At 38.8% G+C, this 14653-nt stretch overlaps 2 long non-coding RNA genes across 2 annotated transcripts in view; one reads left to right on the top strand and one right to left on the bottom strand.

Annotated features, from left to right (window-relative positions):
* LOC127478783 (uncharacterized) overlaps positions 1-14653 on the top strand; it is a 73955-nt gene that overhangs the window by 46328 nt on the left and 12974 nt on the right. The window lies entirely within an intron of this gene.
* On the bottom strand, positions 1358-10191 carry LOC127478789 (uncharacterized). Its single transcript, XR_007907348.1, has 3 exons — positions 7791-10191; positions 6729-6768; positions 1358-1569 (listed from the first exon to the last, which is right to left on the bottom strand). It is a non-coding gene; the product is annotated as an uncharacterized LOC127478789 (long non-coding RNA).

The following is a 14653-nucleotide window of genomic DNA, read 5'->3' on the forward strand; positions in this document are numbered from 1 at the left end:
CTTCTTTAATCATCTGTTTAATTTGAACTAAATCCCTATTTATCCAATAGTGTAGGTTTTAGCATGGGAAGACAGTGGATTTTGCTTAAGTCTTTCCACCTTGAACTCAGGTATTGTTATAAAAGCTTTGGGAATACTTCTGTGGGATTATAATGATTATAACTAGATCAGGATTTGGCATTTTTTAAATACCTGGTCATCTGTCAAATGTTTTGATGGTATAGCTAGCACTTTGTTTAAAAATCTAGGAAAAAGAGATGAAAAATAACATCCTGGAGACTCTCATAAATTCCCTGCCATATTTACACCTTTACTCCATAACAGAATCTATGTTAAGCCATGAGGGACAATAGTTTGTCGGCCAACCCGGAGAAGTTTGAATTGTCTTTAATCAAGAGCTGTCAGGATAAAAGAAAATGCGTGGAAGCAATATGTGGCTGTTTTTCAAAACATAAATGAAACAAAATCTGAAGAAATAAGGACTGTACAGCACTTGTACATGATGTGCTCTTTGTAGTATCAAAGCCTGGTTTATGTTGACATATTGTACCATGACAGGCGAAAAGAAAAAATAAGTAAAACTTACAGCTGGGGTGGAATGATGTAAGAGAGGGAAGCAATACTTGCTTCACCTCAAATCTTTCAGTAGGTCTGGAGCTGATAGTTCTTCTCCTTCATTAACACCTTTCTGTTGGGGCTTCTCTCTCCTTTCATGTCCCCCCAAACCACTGCAAAAATAATTACTAATGATGATGAATAGGTTTTTTCTATTTTCAGTTTCCTCTATATGAAAATATTTATCATTCTCTAACTACTTGAAAAGTCAGTGTAATTCTCTGTAATTCAGGAGCTCGGGGCATTTTGCCCATTAGGATCTTTTTTTTTTTTTTCATCATTTTGGTAGCTACAGCACCTCTTCTCAAAGTGAAAAGAAACATAAGGGAAAAAAGTCACCTCTTGGTCCTATCCTAAACCCCTGCTTAGGTAAGAGACTTGCTGCACATCTTCTGTAATGGTTTGTCATACTTAATTGGAACAGGAAATATTGGGGCTATGCCAGGCATATTTCTGTTTGGTTAAGTTATTCCCATGAATCTACCACTAAAGATGTGCTTAATCTTTCTTCTGTTTAAAAAAGAAATAATTTTTTACATGGTGACTCATTTCCTTGTTTTAGCATTACCATATGCTGTTTATTGGTTATTTAAATTACATTAATGTAAAACGCTGAAGTTTGATTTCAGTGACATTATTGAGTGGGGGGTGGTGCATCAATTGTAATATGTGATGTTTAACTGCACTCACTGCAGATTTAGCATGTATTAACTTTTATTAGAGGTGAAATACTTGCCTAGTGAACAAGTTTATGGTGAGAAGGAAGTGCTCGTTTTCCGGTCACGATCTTGTGCTTTTTTCTTTCTAATTTTCCATGACTCTAGAACTTCGTTCTTTCTTTGGGGTAAGTGCAGACTAAAAACCCAAGCAGCTTCTGCTGTGATTCTTTCCCATTGCAATCCTGATTCTGAAGTTCAAGTTCGGTTTTCAGACTAATGATCTCTCATCAGGTCACTGCAGAGAAAACAGAAAACAGTGAGAGAGGAAAACAAACAGGAGCTGGTACATATGTAGCTTTTTTTGTCCTCTCTTGACCTTCCATGTCTAAGATGTTGGTGTATTTTAAAGGACAAGCTGCAGGAGGCACCTAAAATGACATCATATATTCTATTAGCCTTTAATGTAATTTTTCTAATATTTCTAACCTTTCCAATTGCAGTAAATCTACCTGGGTTTTGTTGTGTTTTGGTTTGGTCTTTTTTATTAAATTGTAAGTACAACCATATTAACCTCTTTGGTTCTCTTTGTTCTTCCTACAAATGCCCTTTCGTGGTAGCCTGTTCTTACTTATTCCCACAGCTGGTGGCTCACGAAACACAGGCAATGCCCTCCGTAGGGAGTCTTAAAACACAAATATACTGGTTTTTAACGGGCTGTTCTTCAGTATCAGCTGTGAAGTGGAAGCACAGGAGGAAGAAAAACAGTGATATTAATCTATCAGCCCAGGAAAGGCAAAAATAAGAAAAGTATTGATTTTTTTTAACATCATTAGGATCAGCAATGCATCACTTCCTTGTGAGAAATGACCCATCCTCCTCCTTTCCATTGCTGCTGCTTTTGTAATGAGTTTTTATTAGGTAACCTATTTTCTGTAAATTATAGCTCAGACTTCTCAACAGACATCAAACCATCTTCTCAGGAAGAATACTTGTTAAGTTATTTATTTCTACTTGGAAAAAATGCACTTCCCAATAAAGTAAGAGTTGTAAGGGAAGTCATATGTAAAATAGAATTGTGGGTATAAAAATGTTAATTGCAATCCTTGGTTAGGTTTTCTTCCTTGTCATACAAAGAGTTTAACTTAAACCTATTCTTAAATTTTTCCCATTTGGGACTTAATGCCAAAGTCCATTGGTGAGGTAGTAAAGCCATTCTATTGAGTTTAATTCTATCTCTGAGGATTTAATTGGAAGGGAATTTGTTTTTCTGTTCGTATTTTCATCAAAAAGATCTCATCAGTTCATATTAAATATAGATATATTTTAAGATAATAAACCCTTTTAGTTAAATGCCTTAAAGATTTGTTTAGCTGGTCTGTGTTACACAGGTTAGGAGACCTTATGCCCTTTTCCTGCCTAAAATGACTTGGACATTGGTGTTTACATTTAGTATCTTTGGCTATTCTTGGTGAAAAAATATGGTCAAATATTTGACTGAACCTCCATTTTCTAGTCCTTTTTGGATAGAGCAGTGTGAACTATTCTGCTCAAAATATTAACATTAACAATGGCCAAGGAAAGGACAACTTCTGAAAGAAGGACATCAGATAGATTTATTTTCAGTCTAGAGCTTTGAAACCATTTTTACTGTTCTCCAAATGATTCTAACACTATGTGTAAAAAGAATCACAAAGCATGCCATGTTTTATCAAAGCTGCAGGATCTTTTTATTATTTTAATGCACTGTTTAATGAGACAACACTGAAATAGGATCAGTCCCATTAATTTTTAAAGCTGTATTCTATACATGGTCAGTTTTTTAAGAGAAGTGAAAAAGGTTTGCAGCTCATCTTTCACCTGTACATCAGATCCCTTCTTATGGTTAGTTCTGGTATAAATGACAAAAGGTTTGGAGTCTTTTAGGGATCTGTTTCAACTAACTATTCAATACACACTGATTACAAGGACTATTTGGAATTACATGTAAACTCATCACCTTCTCTCAATGACTTATAACTTGGTATTTCCTTATTTTAGTTGTTTTTATTATCTGTGCAAAGAGAATCATACAAATGATGAGTTCAGCTTTGATCCACATTTGCTATGGCATCACAGCCTACTTCCCTCAAGCTACTGAAAATATGTTTATTCTTTAGCAGAGCCGAGAAACCAAAACACTCTGAATAACAGGCACAGTTTTCTTTCTACCTCTGCCCTGGGCTCAGATCTTTTGCACTGTTTTAATGTTTTATGGTGGTTTAATGTTTCATGGTGTTGAAACAATTTTTTTATCTGATGGGATTCCTGTAGGATATCCTGAAGGATAATAATTAGGCTGGATTTTTCAATCCCAATACTGGAAGGCTAGAGAAGAAGATAAAAGGATGCAATTACTGAGCAAGTGTGTACATTCTGGGCAAGGTTTCTTGATGATTCCAGTAGCATGGTAGGATTCAAGGGCTCGCAGAGGAAAACCTGAAGCATGCCACTTAACCCTTATTCCAGGTTTCTGTAGGATCTTGGCACAGCTTTAATGTTTTTGTTGAACCGAGACCATAACTGTGACATAGGGAATCGCTGCTGCTGATTTGTCCTATCAGCCAGAGGGTGTCAAAAAGGGACACTGAAAAGGCAAAATGTCCTTGGAGTACATGAGCCAAGATAGCACAAATTTATTAAATGAAGGACCTATAATATTTTGTGTAACAAACACAGTTTTGTGCAATTAGAATATCCCAGCCTCTATGTCCCCACTACTAAGAGGCTAAGAAATAATTACAGCTGACCAAAAAATTCTCAGTATGAGAGAAACTGTTGGGTTTGCATATTTGGGCCCTACTCCAGTGACCTCTCTTATCAGGTGTAAAAACAGTCATGCAATCAAATTTTTTAGTCCTGTCCCGTCCTTTTCTCTCCTCTGTCCTGTCTTCTGCTGTCCTTACTGGAGTAACTGTCCCTTTAAACGATGCCTATGTGGCTTTGATCCTAAGGATCATTCATGCCTGAGAGCCAGAGAGGGAAGAGTTCAAGACTTGAATGAAGTCATGAGTAAACAACTGTGCAGGAGAACACTCTGTCATGATTTTAAAAGAAAACAGGATTGTTGGACATGAACTTTACAGAATGGACATGGAGGATCAGATTAAGGGGAAGTAATCTCCAGCTACAAAGGGCAGTGCAGCCCAAAGGGTGACCCCTGCCCATGGCTGAGGGAGGGGTCAGACAAGAGCTTGGTAGCAAGTAAAGTGGGGAGAATGTGATGTCAGAAGATTAGAAAGGTCAAGATACATAACTTCAATTCGTGGCTGTTTATGCTGAAAGTACCACGACCAGGGATATTCACGGTGTGGATCTGAGGGCAGCCCTTGGGAGAAATGGAGATTTACCAGGTTGCTCTGCCTCACCAGATGGTTGGTGCTCATTCAGCTTTCCAGAATGGCTTCAAGCTCATGTCTAAGGGCTGGAATACTATCCACTGCAATCTGATAGGAGAGGAATAGCCAAAAAACCATCCCTCTTACATCTTTGTGGTCAGCATCCATTGATCCCCCTGACAAACAAGGCAGAATAGGGCCTTGTCCACACAGGCTCTACTGCCAGCTCTGCCACTGGGAATTTTCCTGCAATATGTCATAGTTCTTCACTTCAAAGTAAACATAATGCAATGCATCTGCTGTGCTGCTCTGTAGTTTTGGCTTGCACCATGTATTTTTATATCCCATCCTACCATGGTAGAAAAGGTATGGATGTGCAAAGAAAACGACATATGTGCTTTTAAATAGGAGTTGTTAAAATTAGAAACTGTAAATAATCATAGTTGCTTCTACTTCACAGACATTTGTAACAACTGTTTTCAGTGTGTTCCTTATTACATTTAGAAATTTTCTGGGTTTGTGTCTTTCTTTTTCCCCCTCCCTATTTTGTATGCCACAAAGCAACAAACACTCCCTCTCTCGCTTGCCATTTATCTTTTTCTCTTTCTTTTTCTTATGGGATAGAAGAGAAAATGGAGAAAAGAAATATGAAAAGCATAACATCCTTTGAACATCATGCATTCCATTAAACCCACTAGAACAAAACCAGGGGGAAAAATGTGAAAATTTGTCAGTTCTGAGCTATCACACAGCCTTCCTTTTTGAATTAAAAGACATACATAGACCTACTATCTCTTCTTTTAGCAAAGCTGAATCTTAACAGAATGTGTTTGGAGCCATTAAGTTTCAGAGAAATCTACAGATTTCAAAGCCCTCATCTTTCAGGGTTTTGTGCCTGAACCCATTACACAGTTTGCTCTTATTTCTGCAAGAGCACTACAGAAATTTTAAAATATAAGCTCAGTGATTTGGATCCTGATCTTTTTTATTCAAACAGCATCAATTGCCTCAAGTCTCTGAACCTGACAGAACAACGGAGTCATTTATTTCTAACCTTAGATAGGGAAGAGCTGTTTTTTAACATTTCTATTTTCTTGTCCACGAGGCATGTAAAATCAACACATCTGTAGGAATGCAAATAGCTTATATGTGAGGACAAGCTGAAATTTAGCTTTCTCGAGCAGATTATATTTATTCATCAGCATTCACATATTGTCTTATCAACACATGTAGGCACTTCTATTTTTAAAAAGCTTCCTTTATCATTTGTTCAATGTTTGAGGCTGAACTGTTTTTTCTCAAAAAATTGTTTCTTAGATTGACAGATCCTTGTGATAACAAAAAAAAAATCAACCAAAAAACCTCACCCACCTTTCTGTGCCTGCTGTGCAATAAGCCACCTGTCTGAAAACAGGCCTAGAACCAGCAGAGGGGTAGATTTCAAATATTCAATAGTATATATGGGTCTTTAGATATTGAAGTTGCATATAGAGTATATTAGAAATTAACATGCAAAGTTTTCTGTTTGGGAAAAATTATATAGTTATTCAACATACACGTTTGGTTCCCTGTTGGTTTTATAATTAGCTGGTTTGTTCCTGGGAATAATTCCTCTCCTTTTTTTTTAGGAGTTCGTATATCTTCTTTAATCAGCCAAAGCACACATTTGTCTTACAGACAAATGCATTATATGCTACATATTTCATCACTGAGTGGCTGCCAGAAATGGATTTCCATATCTAGTATTCATGAATCAGCAGAACACCACTATAAATCTTCACTCCCTATAAAGCTGTTTTTAATAGAGGTGTATTCTCATTCTGATATTCTATAATCAGCTTTGTCAGAGACACTGTGGGCCCTTTTTCTTTAAAATATTAGCTTGCTAAAAATTTAAACCACTATTCATAAGCAAGAGAGAGAGAATCCACATATTCTATCTAAAATCATTAAAAGATTGATGAGCATTCATACCAGCAAAATTCTGGCAGAAGAATAATTTCTTTGCAGCAACCTGTGTAATTAAGGAGAGAATGAATATTGGTAAAAACATTACTCCTTACCCTCCTTTTCCACTCACCAGAAATGGATCACATCTTGCAAAACTGTGTTTCCCTCTCCTGTAATGGCACAGACAGGTGGGTCAGTTGTAAGAAATCAGAAACCACAGGGCTCAAATAGTCAAGCTGAGTACTTGGACATAGGATCCCTTTCTCACTATTCTCCAATCTAGATTAAATAATTTTATTTCTTTCAAGCATTCCTGATAGCTCACCTTGTCTAGGCCTCTGCTTATTCTATGCCTTTCACCACCTCAGATTTAACACTGAAAAGTACTGGACGCTGGCCCTGTGGGTTTAATGTGTAGCAGACTGGAAAGGAGCTAAGAAAGCATCAAAATGTAGGACCCTGGGGAGTTATAGTGAGATAACAAAGGCCTGTGCATGGTTAGATGGAGTAATCCCAGCCAGTTAAACACCTCTGAGGGGACAGCACTGGTCATCTAGAGGGAGGTGGAGAGAACAAGAGAGGCATCACATAAACCAAGTAACAGCTCCTTGGTGGGAGGAACGACATGGATCTCTTTTGTCCCAGATCTTGTCGCCACTCGTAGAGAGAAAAGGTGACGAACCCCTGTCAGACTGAGGAGGAATGTTCTACCTAAGCTCAGTTCTACCCATGAGGTGGGCATTATTCATAGCCAGCTGAGAAAAGAGTACACTAGAAATCTAGCTAAGTTATTGTGACCGAAGAAGCACAAACTGACCTTAAAACTCTTAATATATGCTTTTTTTATGCAAGAAAAGCTATTCTTGTAAGAGCACGATATAAACTACAGACATAATGTTTCTGTAATTCATTTGTTGCACATACAAGCAATTGCCATTCCCTTCAGCCAAACAGCTAAACCAGTTTAAGTCGTTGTTAAAACAAGCCTTATTGTTGTTTTCAGCAAGAGATTATGGTATCTGCACAAAAGTAGACATGCCTTTAGGTTTCTTCTTCAAGTACAGTTACTGGCATATGGAATAATAAAAGCAACATTCGATGGCTTAGGGCAAGACCAGCATCCAAAATAGACTTTAAATGACAAACAAATTGGAGCAGGCACTTATGTCCACATGAGCCAAATGGTACTTACCTTTGACAGTAAATGCACAAAATTACATCTGGCTGAGAAAATCCCTCTGGGCTGGAAGGAATTGGCAGGTGGAATAGTACTCACAGGAGTACCATGGTTGGGTCTTACTTGTCCTTTGACATCTGCTTGTGCCTACTGCAGGAGGGAATATTGGGATCTCTGAGCAGGTGCTGGCAGTTGTGTATTTTTAGGTTATATCCAAGGAATTACATCACCTTCTGCCATTCTTCTCTTTGAGTCACTTCAGTGGCTATTCTGGAATAACTGTAATGACAATTCTGGGTTAAATCAAGTAGAAATGCTTTAAGTGTCTGCATTTGCCATGCTCGTTTTACCTCAGCATCCCTAACTTTCTATGGCTTTTTTCCAAGCATGTCCCACACTTACCTAGCTCTGTTTAATCTGGGAAAGGTATAAGAAAAATAGCTGGAGGTCATATGGCTGTTATCCATGCATAACTAATCCTTTATCAGAACAGATGTGAGCTGCAAAGAAAGTCAATGCCTGAATTTCCAAAAGGTTTGATGGAAATCTGTCTGGAAACTGCCAGAGCTGAGTGAAATATTTCCAGTGAACCTTTGCTTACTTCACTGAGAACTGGTGAAAGCACCATGTGTATATATAATATATATATATTTCAGTGACATATGTCTATTCAGTAATGAATTTGTTATATGCTGCAAAAAGAACACTGTACTGATGGGAATCAAACCAATGGAGCCTTCCAGTCTTTCCAGCTACTAGAGAAAAGGATAAACATGATTTTCATAGGTGGGATGGATAGTGATGACACTTAATTTGCTGTAGTAAACCTGAAGAGAAGTCTGAAGAGTTTAAACCTTTTAACTAATACAAATTCTAGAATTTCTTTGGAGCTTCGTTAAAGGCTTCCACTAATTGTCGATGTTGGGTTTAGTGGTGACTAGATACTGTGGGGATAGGTTCTCCAGAAGTGCTGAGAGATAGATAAAGTTGGGATAAACTGATGTATTTCATATTAGGAGCAGCTGGATGAGCCCTGAACACCATACCCAAGTGATTAATTTCTGAATGGTGGTGAAAAGAGAGGGGGGTGCTCAAATAAATCAATGGTGATTTTAATAAACTGGGAGCTTCTAGGTACTAAATCTGTCTGCATCTGATCTGAATTGCAATTACCTGTCAAAAATTCATCCATCATTTGCAAGTTCCGGACAAACTTTCTGGCAGCAGATGTTTCAGGAAAGCTATTTCATGCGGGAAATATATTGTTGGGTGTACAGCATTCCCAAGAACAAAGAGCAAAGTAGAAAACATTTCACGAGTAACAGCAATAACTTCTCTGTCATACCTAAGCCTGGTTTATTGGGGAATATAATTTGTAAATGTGAATTTCCAGCATAAATCAGTCAATGAAATCCTACTCGTAATTCAGCCGATCTCCAACAGATGTAGTAATTCAATATTTGTGTACTTGTGAAAGCAATGGTATTTCTAATAACTTTAAATTCAGCATTATTAAACCCCGTCTCTCAGACTAGAACACAGGTGACTGCTTTGCCAAAATAAATAAATGGTGTGCCTCCAGCAGCCAGGCTGTGGGAAGAGCAGCTCTCATGGTGACTGAGATAATAAATATGAAATAATGAAAAAAAACCACACCAAACAACCAAAAATCCAAAACTCAGAAGAAATTGGGGAGAAAAAAATATTTGCCTGCCACTTAATATGGGTTCATTGACTTCCTGTCATAAGAGAAAGGACTGTATGAAGGATTTAGATTCAGAATACCTAAACTCCAGTTTTTCCTTGACACCTGTTCCCCCATTTGATACATGGCTGGTCCCTCCTGTGGCAAGAAGGCAACATAATGAACATTTCTTTGCAGCCATCAGTGAAATTGTCATATAACACCTCTATTTCTCATCTGAACATGTACCTGGAAAATGACCTCTGAAGACAGGCTGGACATATGATTAGAAGATTGCTATCCCAGCCAAATACAGCCCCAAAAGCTCTTCTACTGCCCCCTCTATCAAAACCCTCCCTTCTGTTTGCCAATTAGAATGGCAGAATCTATCACTCTTTTCAATTTTCACTGTATCAGGAATTTACTTTGCACTTTTTCTTCCCCTCTGTAGTACTTTCAAATCACGTTTCATTAAAAGCTGTTTCTGGCATAATTGGGAGCAATTCCCTCATAAAATGACTGCTGACAGATGGATCCATTTGTATCTGATACATGATGTGCCGAGCTTCTTATCTTGTCACCTGTGCCTGGTGTTTGAGGATCCATCTTTTGTATTAGTGGCTTGGGAAGCCTTAGTTTGGTACAGTGTACCAGGCGTGTTCATTTGAGCTCTGCTCTCACACCCCTGGAAAACTGAGGGAGAAAACATCTGGGAGAAAACGTCTTTTACTTTTGCAGTATGTCATTTTTCAGAACTTCCCAGTGTGTGTGGCCTCGTGGCCTCCTCCAAACCACACTGAAAGTAGTACAAGGACTCCTGTTGGCCAACATGGGGTAACATTTTCTGTAGAAAGATGCGATTCAGAAAATATTTACATATTACATGCCCGCTATTTCCCTGTTATTTATTTCCTTCTATTATTTAGCTTGGGAGGGCTGTGGGTACTTTGTGCAAATCACTTCTCAGGCCTGTGACAAGAGACTGTGTCCAATCCAAGAGGTTTTACTGCCTTAGCACTGGCTCCTGTGTCTGTTCCTGTGTTCCCATCTGTCCATTCCCCTGTGCCAAAGACACAGAGGAGAACCAAAGGACAGGGAATAAATGCTCGGCTGCATCTCACAGGTACTCCAGGGGTGCCTGAAACCAGCACTGTGCACTAACCAGAGAAGAAAGTCCATCTCTGGATGAGAGGTAATAAGTAGGGAGTGAATTATAATGAATCTTGAAAGTAAGGATAAATAACTTTTATCTAACAGAGAGGAGAAGCTGGAGCTGGCAATGGGAAAAATAAAGAGGTGAATGGCATGGAAAATGATCCTGGCAGGAAGCTTCATAGTGAGCAGAGGGTAAGATCATTTATATCAAGGCCTGGGCACAGCGGGAACTGGAAGGGGAGGGTGTGAACCCGAACCAGATCCTCTCCTCTCTTTACATTTGTGAAAGACTGCATTTTAGGAATATCAAAAGGAAAATTAACTTTCAGCCTTAGAAGTAACAGGAGGAGCAAGTGCTTCAGGTTGGAGATGGTCTGGGATGAACATAATCTTGTGCTAAGGGTAAGGGTGCAATCCTGTCCTATTTAGCTGTCAGCTGGACCAGTGTTTCTCCAGGATGTTTTATGAAGCCTTGAGAGACAACAGTGGATTCAGTACTTTGGAATTTGCTTACCCTGGAGAGGGAAAGGTGCCAGCACCAGTCAAACAGTGTCCAGCTTCTTCATTAGAAGCCTATTGTTTGAAGCTGGAATCTTTCCTGACTGGTGTTTTCCCCTTAATTTTCCTGTGGAAGGATTACTGAAAAAGCTGTTCCAGGCACTGTGATCATGCAGTCCTACAGCCTTAAAAGTTAAACTTATTCCAAGTGCAGCCCCTATATGTTTGAGGCCTATATGCATAATGTATTTTAACATTGCTAAGGCATCTGTGACCTCAGCTCAGAAATACCATGAGAGAGAATGGCAGAAGCCAGACAGATGAAGGACAGGGGGTGTAGAGCTTAAAACAGCCTCATTAAAATGTATTTTTCTAAGTCTGAAAAAATAATGAGAACCACCCCTTGATCCCTTTCCCTGAAAGCAGTGATCAGATGTTTGAGAGGCCAGTTTCATTCTTATTAATAATTTTTTATTAGGAAGGATGGAAAATATCTAATGTGATAACTACGAAGGTATGTGGGTCCTTTTTATTATGAACATTTATTTGTGGGATAAAATTACCCTCAGGCAGAAAAGTCCTCTTCTATTGCACATATACACCTGGTCTTTTAGCTATTGCTTATCTCTTCTGTAATGAAATACCTACTTTAGGTGCATCAAATAAACAAATCAGAATAGCACAGACCCAACACGATGTGGCCACATTTCTGTCATTTTTCTGTGTAAACTGGGAGCTTTCTTTCATTAATGAGAATGAACGTGCTACTTGAATCATTCCAAGGAATCACAGCCCTGCCACCTTCTTAAACTATCTATTGATATCTACAGCACTTTAATCCATCTCTTCTTCCCACCCCACACAGTGAAAAGGCAGAAGTCTCAGTTTGCATTATTTTAGCCTTCTAGTCTTCTTAAAGATAAATAATGTTCCCTGCAGGTTTACATTAGGGATTGAATATCTTGGTGCTGAATAACTCTGGAAATAAATCAAATGAAAGGGGGGCACAGCCTTTAGCTCTGTTTCTGGGGCTTCTTTTCAGACTATGATTTTTATGTAGCACTTTTGTTTCATCTGTCTGAGGACAAAATGTAAAACGTTTTCAGAAAACATCTTCCCTTTCCTTTTTCTTAATATAGACATGAACTTTTTTTTTCAACTATCTCAGAGTTTTGAGGCTGACAGATGATGTTGCACATGAACTTGGCTGCTTTGTGGCACAACCTGGCTTGCTATTAAGAAACTGTCTCTGATCTACAGCTTTTCAAATATTTCACTCCCAGCTGTTTTTGACATGTCTTTTTTTTTTTTTTCCCCTGGCTTTCCTTGGGTTTAGATGTTTTGTTGGCATTATCACTGTCTGGCTTCACATTATGACTTAGTAGACTTTTAATTTTAACACCTGAACACAAAAAATGAAAATTAAGAAACTGTTCCACTAGACTTAAAGCTTTATGGCTCTTGAAATAGTCAGGGACACCTCAGCTGTAGAAATCAGATGCTGGTAAGTATGAATCCTATAGAAGATTTCAAAACTAATTGTGTTTCTTCAGAGTCAGGACTGTGTAATGTTTGGCTGCCTGTTAGATTGAGCTTAGGCTGCTTTTATGGCTATACAGAAAGGAGTGCAGCAGCTAAAACAAAAGAGTAAAAAAAGTAAAAGAAATAAGAAATACTTTGTGTGATTTAGCAGCCTCCTTGGAAACAGAAAACAGAATACTGTTTAGTTTTATGGCAGAGGAAGAGAGTTGGTTTCTTGGTCTTTGAAATTATATATAGCTCTGATTTAGTATTCAAGGGAATAACTAGCCCTGACTGTAGAAAAGAATATTTGTGTGATATCTTTTCCTGGCTTTTTAAAATTGAAACCAAGTCGCTTCTACTGGAAGGTATTTCCTTATCTTGTCTGTAGCCCGTCCTTTTTCTTTCACTATTTGAAGTCCACAGGCCAAACCCAGCAATGCTGGATCTGTCCCTGCTGGGAGGGACTGACACAAGCAGGAAGGGAGAAGGCACCAGTCCCTGTTGGCAGCACTCAGGGCACATGTCTGAGGCTTGTTTGGCCGAGATGTGAATTCCTTCCCTTCATCAGGCAGAGCTACAGCCATGGACTGTGGCCCAACACAGATTAAAGCAGGTTCAGCCACTCCTCCTCCAAACAAACCCTCCATCCCGAGGAACTGGGAGCAACGAGGAACAGCAGGGGCTGGCACAGCCCTCAGCAGACGTTCCTGTTGGCACAAGGGGTGTCTGGGTACAGTTACAAGTGCACTGCTGCCCAGCAGAGCATGGAAACAACCTGCTGCTGCTCCTCTTTGGTGTCACAGTGTTTTCCTGGGAGCAGCATGGGTTTGGTTTTCCTGCCTGCACAGAAAAATGACTGTTCTGTAAGCTCAGAGTGAGATATTCCCTTCTCCTCATACTTATCCCTTCAGATTTTACAATGACAGCATGCTAAGAGGGAACAGAAGGACTGAATAATGCAGAAATCAGTTTGGCACATCTGGAAAAAATGCCTCTGTGTTTCCTTCTGTAAATGTTGCGAACAGGTGGGAAGTGCAGCTGTCTGAAAAACTTCATCTTATTCCCAGGAAGAATTTTGATTATTTTTTTAATCATCCCCAAAGTGAGATTCTTCAGTTTTGAGGTGATTCTGATTTGCGAAAAATGCTGTTTAAAAGACAGAGAGTGACAGACACTATGAAAAAAGAGTAAAAAAATCTGTGCAAACACAACTTTTTAAAAAAACACAGAATTAAGATGGAAGAATCTTACCATACCCTGACAGAGAGAGCCTTCTAGCAATCACTTCCAAGATCTCCATAGGCTGATATGCCACAGGAACTAAAAGTCTTGACATCTAGTGAGACTTTCACCCTTTATTTCAAGGTCACAGTAACTTCAATGCACATGATTTTAATGGGATCAAGAGGGGATTGTCACCTGTCACCCCATGGGTGGTGGCCTGTCTTGGGGCTGGTGTTTCGTGAGGATTTCTGTTCTGTCCTCTTAACCACAACCTGTGGATTAATATTGAAATAACCCTTAAAATTCCTACAGCATTGCACTCATGTGGAGATAGGTGACTTTAAATGCACCTTTAAGCAATTGTGGAAATTTCTATGCTAAGAACTTATTCATACGAAATTGTTATTCATATGAAATTGTTATTCATATGGAATTGTGATAAAGCTCAGAACATGAACCAGAATTTGAAAACCGTGGCTTTTGGCTGCCTTTCAAGAAAGGCATTTTATTTTCACCCTGCATTTGGTAATCCAAAATGAAAATCTAATTGAGATGGAAGGGTAACTGCTATGTGCCATGTTGCATTGATTGTGGAAGTTACTTTACATAGTTCTGGGAATGCACAAGTTGCCACAATCTTTTTGTGCTTTCATTTATAAAAATCTTGCACAATAAGGTGGCTGTGGGCAGATATTAATGCTAATGCGTGAGACAACTGCTTACCTTGTATGTGCAGGGCTGTTTTGTGTAGATGGTTTCTTCACATGGGTTTATCACTTCTCCTCCAGTTCTG

The sequence above is a fragment of the Manacus candei genome, unplaced genomic scaffold, assembly GCF_025592945.1.
Source record: "Manacus candei isolate 608988 ecotype Guabito, Panama unplaced genomic scaffold, ASM2559294v1 h1tg000062l, whole genome shotgun sequence".
NCBI classification, from domain to species: domain Eukaryota; kingdom Metazoa; phylum Chordata; class Aves; order Passeriformes; family Pipridae; genus Manacus; species Manacus candei.